Raw genomic sequence first — 6,000 nt, forward strand, 5'->3', positions numbered from 1 at the left:
TTTAATATTTTTACAAATTCTGCTTATTTCTGAACAAAGTGAAAGGCTTTTAAATCGTGCTTTAAATCTCTGTATTGAAGGAGATTTCAAGTAGCTAGCATAGATGTAAAATGGAACTTTCATTTTCTTTTATCCCTAGTGATAAAATCTGTTTTCAAATGAAATTTTAGTTGTATTCATGATTGACTTTTATTGTAGGGCTTAAAGTTTGAAACATGAGAATTTACTTCTCTATCTTAATCAACAATGTATTGGGTATGTCTATCATCCAGTTGATTGATTGAGACAGATTCTGGAATCTAAAATTGATCTTTTGGATGACTAAATTAAATACCCCAGAGATGACAGGTTATAATAGTATAACTGGATACATTAATATGAATAATATATTTAGTACCAACATCAACATTTCCTGCTTTATTCTTTCCTCAATCTTACCCTTAAGAAGAACTCCCAGTTTAGAGGTCTGAAGGACCAATTTTAGTGAATATATTTAATCTTTCCCAAGGGGGAGAGGATAAACAAAATATTTAGAGGGTACAGGCTGGATCCACCTACTCTGGATCTACCTTCTTAAGACTTGATAGGAGATAGGCTTTTGGAGGATTACCAGAAAAAAAAAAGATGCTATGGCCTAAGTCTTTGTGTCCCCCCCAAATTCACATGTTGAAATCTAGTCACTGATATGATTGGTACTAGGAGGTGGGGTCTTTGAGAGTGATTAAATTATGAGGGCAGAATCCTCATGAATAAGCTCTTATAAAAGAGGCCCCAGAGAGTTGCCTTGTCCCCCTCAACCAAGGACCACAATTAGAAGGTGCCATCTACAAACCAGAAAACAGGCCTTACCACACACCAAATCTGCTGGTGCCTGGGTCTTGGATTTCCCAGACTCTGGAACTGGTTGAAATACATTTTTGTCATTTATAAGCTACCCAGTTTATGATATATTGTTATAGCAGCCTTAATGAACTAAGCCAACTGACAACAGTACTCACTTTATCACAATAGCCCAAAAAGACAGTCTAACTATGGAAAATACATGATATACCTGCTGAGGTGGGACCCTTGGCAGCAGGGATACCATGTTAGACAAAGATTCCCTTAACCAAGGTGGGTGTTTCAATTAGAGATGTGTTAAGTTTCAAGATAGAATTTATAAATTTCTCAAACAAATTGGTGTTTATATTTCTGACATAAAATTTAGTCTATAGGTTCTTGGCATTGTCTCAGCTATTGAGCAATGTTGGATATGGCTATTGCTATTTCCTTATTCTACCAACCATAGCATGTTAGATTTTATCCTCTTGCTAGACATATGGCATCTGTGCTTCCAGCCTTACTGTTCTAGGAAACAGAATGAGAAAGCAGCCAGGATGAAAAGAGAAATACCAGCAAATTTATCTTTCAACTCATTGCTCAGGCTGTATCACATGACTAACCCAAGCACCCATAGAGGCTGGTAAATTGAATCCAGTGTTTATAGCCTCTTGTGTTGGAGGAAGGCAAAAGAGAATAGGGTTGGAAATAGACATTGGGTCAGACAGCCTATAGATATCTTCTGTTGTACTTGAACTGTTGCCTCTTCCAAGGAAAAATGTCCACTTGAAATACAATCATGTCTTCAGCCATCAGTGGAAACAAAAGGAAAGGAACTCTTCATTTTCTGAACTGTATAAGACTCTGGAATCTTCATAGAATCTTAGGGACCAAACAGGAGAATTGTTTCAATAATGACTATAATTGACTATCTTGTCACAATGGCAAAGAAAAGAATGGAATTAAATTCAATCTGGTTGCCGAATTATAGTCACATGATACATTTTGCATCTGATTTATGGGGTAGAGTTATTATTATTTTTTATTTTAAAATTTTTACAGTAGTGGTGTCTTGCTATGTCGCCCAGGCTGGTCTCTGACTTCTGGCCTCAAGCAAGGATCCCACCTGAGCCTGAAAGCTCAGTGTTGAGATTATAGGCATTAAGCCACCATGCCTGGCCTATGGGATGAAATTAAAAGCCACATTTGGCACCTAGATTTATTATATGGTTCTAATACTGACTCTGATAACCTAAAATTTCACCCACAAAGTATAATCAATTACGATCTTTACTTGATAGTGAAGAAGGAAAGAAATATCTAGAAACCTGCACATATATACTTAGATATTTATTTTATTGGCATGTTTTATCTCTAAATATTTTCAAATAAACATGATTCAGATGATTTAAAAGTCAGTTCTTAACAACCTTAGATTACTAAAAGCCATAATTAGAAACAACATAAAGTGTCAAAAGCCAGAAAAAAATTTTAGTAATGTCCTTTATTTATATAAGAGCTTATGTACTGTAAGGCAGTTTCACAAACATTTTGCTATTTTCATTGCTATGGTATTATTTCAGAATTATATGATTCCTTTGTACCTAGATATATGGTACACAAATTCTTTATTGTTTCATTCATTAATAAATAATTATTGAGTCACCAATCATTTTCCTAAGGATGTTAGTCCAATAAACTCAGCAAAGCTCTGACTGTCATAGAATTTACACTGTAATGGGAAAAGACATAAAATACATACATAAATGCTGTCTATGACATATGGCGATAAGGGATATAAAATAGTGATGTGAGGATAGGTGGTGGATAGTACAAGTGCCACGGTATATGGGAAGGTTAAGAAAGGTCTGGCTCTGGAAGAAATCTGGGGCAAGAATGTTTCAGCTTGAGGGCACAGAAATGCCAAATATAACAGGTACAATCAAAGAGCATTAAGGATCCATTGTGGTTGGAGCTGGGTAAGAAAGAGGAAAAAAGGGGGGATAAGCTGGGGGTCTAGATAATATGATATATTTAAGGCTATAATTAAGAACTTCATTAAAAAAAATCCTCAAAATCATGACCTTAGTTGATTTAATTAGTTAACCTAATTTTTTCATGTAACATGAATATACAATATAGAATAAATCAGAATACTGATATGTCTTTGAAATACTCCTGGGGAAAATTAAATTTCATAATAATGTGGTTTATAAATGACATATGTACATAAATAACACGTGCATAAATTTACATGGTTTTCAATGATCTTAAATGTGTTGACATTTGTTTATCTTTTTAAATTGAGTCTTGAAGTCTCTAAATACCTATAACTTTAGGTTGATTACTCAGAGTGCTAACCTGTTGTGTGGGCAGTGTGGGCAGAGCTGCCTACACAGTGTGATTCAGCTCAGTCAAGCCCAATTCTGGCCACTCCCACACACTATGATTTAATAAATACATTTCTCCCCTAGCCCTGCCACAGGGCCAGAAAATACATTATTCATCCCCTTGAGTTAAGGCACTGGAGGTTACTGATAATTATCTAAATACCCTTTGAGAGGAGAGGCAAATTAATTCATTGTCTATTAAAAAAAACTTCTCAAATCCAATTACGTGGGCAGTCACCCAATAAGACAATGGGAATGGAAGAGAGGTAAGGTTTCATGAGACTGTGAATGTCAGAATTTGCAAACATGCCATTTCCATAGAATCTGTACTCAAAAGGGATCCTTGGGTAGTTGAGAATCAGAACAAGGGTACTGGGAGTAATGAGGAAGGTGGTTAACTTATATCCTAGTTATATTCAGGGTTAACTCTGCTCTGAGAAAAACAGCTATAGTCTGGCAAAAGCTTTAAGTTCCTGGAAGCAGAAGACCTGGGTCTTTGGGTAAGTGATTTTACATTTTGTGAGGCTGAAGAATCAAACAGAACAATGCATATGAAAACACTTTCCTAAATGAGAAGCAGAAGCATGTTGCAATGCTTGGCTTATAGTAGGCAAAACGTAAATATGAGACACGTTAATATACAGGATTCACATAGAAGTAGGGCATCTGAATGCAGCAACTTTGACTCAATTTCACGAAATCAGTAATGGAAAAATACTTTTAAATATTTTCTACCAATGATATATGCAAAACCATCCCTGAAAATTATTCTTTCTCTGAGCCTCACTCCATTCATGATCTTCACCATTCTTACATCAGTATATCCATTGACATTTTAAAACTCTACACAATTACTTAATGATACACGGAATATCCCTCTAACCTTCAACACATGCCCGAGCCTCAGCCCAAGCAATATTTTTGCTTCTCTGAAAATTTTTAGAGAAAGAGCAGCTATTTCAAAACATAATTTTACATCTGTATACTTATCTTACTTCTTTTACAGAGAGTTGATAAAAGTGAATGAAGAGAAAAAGAGACTTAGAGCAGTTAAATCTAACTTTGGCCTCTAAAAAGAGGGTGAAAAACAGTCTGTGATCTCCTTTTCCCAGTCCCAATTTCAGGGATACCACAGATGCAAAGATGAAAACTGCTGGGTCTTATACCTTATACAGACAGTTTGAAACATCTGTAGATACAGAAACTGTTTGGGTCTTGGTGGTTAGAGAAATTGACAACCAAGGAGGCCATGGATGGAAGTCTTGCTGGGGAAGAAAGTTTTTACTAGATGGTTATTTTCTTCTTCCAGGAAGATCCCTGCTTGTCCCTTTGCAAATGAGAGGCAGAAGCCAGCAGTGCCAATTGGCACTGGCCAGTGATGAAGGGACAGTTACAGGGTGGAGATCAAGCCTTGCTGAGTAGTATAAAATATAAAAATAGATTCAAGCAGACCCATCAGTTCCCAATTGTTCCTATTCCTCCAAGTCTTCTCCATCCACACCTGAGGGCTAGATGACAATCACTGTGGAAGGAGCTCCTGGTAAAGATCAAAGCCTGGAATGATTCCCAGGCAGGCACAAATCTAGGGAGGTTCCTGACCTCTATTGCAATTCTTGTGGTCCTGCTCTACCTTGTATCTCAGGTACCCTACCTTGTATCTATGTACCCATCCATAGAATCTGGATAGGACAAGTGTTAAAGGTAGAATGATGACATAAAATTCTCTATACAACATTTTTTATGAAAAGTGAATAGCACCAAAAATTAATAGGTTGGAAGATGAAGTTTTAGTAAATTTCCTAGCTGGTATCAAAAGCAATAAGGAAATAGAAAATATAAGTAAAAAATGAGATTTCAAAAATAAAAGTAGAATTTTCAGCATTTGTGGGAGTCCCTGTGGGAGAAAAAAAAAACTGAGAGATAAAAATATTTGCATAAGTAATGACTAGGCTGTCTCAAAAATAAAGATAAATTAAATATCTCAGACTGAAATGGCCCAGAGAATTCCAAACTAAAAGATGGGGAAAAAATCCACTAAAATCTTCTAGAAAGGAAGAACAGCTCATCTAGAAATGAAGAATAATCAGAATGACATTGGATTTGTTATTAGTATGTTTGAATGAAGAAAATAATGGAATTATTTTGAACATTTTGAAGAAAAGGCATTTCAAATCAATATTGGCTATGCAGCTCACCTATCATTTAAATATGAAAGTGAAATTACAAATATTCTTAATTGTAAGGACTCAGAGTTTATCATATAAAGACTTTCTTTTGTAATATTCTTGGAAAAGTACTCACACACATGCACACACCAGAAAATGAATTTAGGAATATTGCATATGACATTAAAAGTAATATTGAGTAAATGATTAAAAATGTAAGGATTAAATATATCCACCTATTTATTGATTGATATTCTGTATATCCATCTGTTTGTCTATTCATCTATCTATCATCTGTCTACATAACTACTTTTCTTTATGAAAGAATTCAGAGCTAGACTTACAGATCATAATAACATGATGAGGGGGTGGGGTGTTGGAGGGCTTGGAAGAAAATAGAGGAAATTTTAAAATGTGCTAAGTCATCTCTTTGTTTTGGAAGACGATATGGTTACTGTCAGGCTGAAGAAGTTTATAGGAACAAAAAATACATATAAGCTTAAATAGTATTAGAAAGTTAAGAGTAATCACTGAATAAATAAAATTATGTGTAACTTTCAAATCAGAAGAGATTATATATCTAATAGAAGGCATAAAAGAAGATAAAATAAGTAAATAGAGTAATA

This window comes from Microcebus murinus, chromosome 10 (genome assembly GCF_040939455.1).
Source record: "Microcebus murinus isolate Inina chromosome 10, M.murinus_Inina_mat1.0, whole genome shotgun sequence".
NCBI classification, from domain to species: Eukaryota; Metazoa; Chordata; class Mammalia; order Primates; family Cheirogaleidae; genus Microcebus; species Microcebus murinus.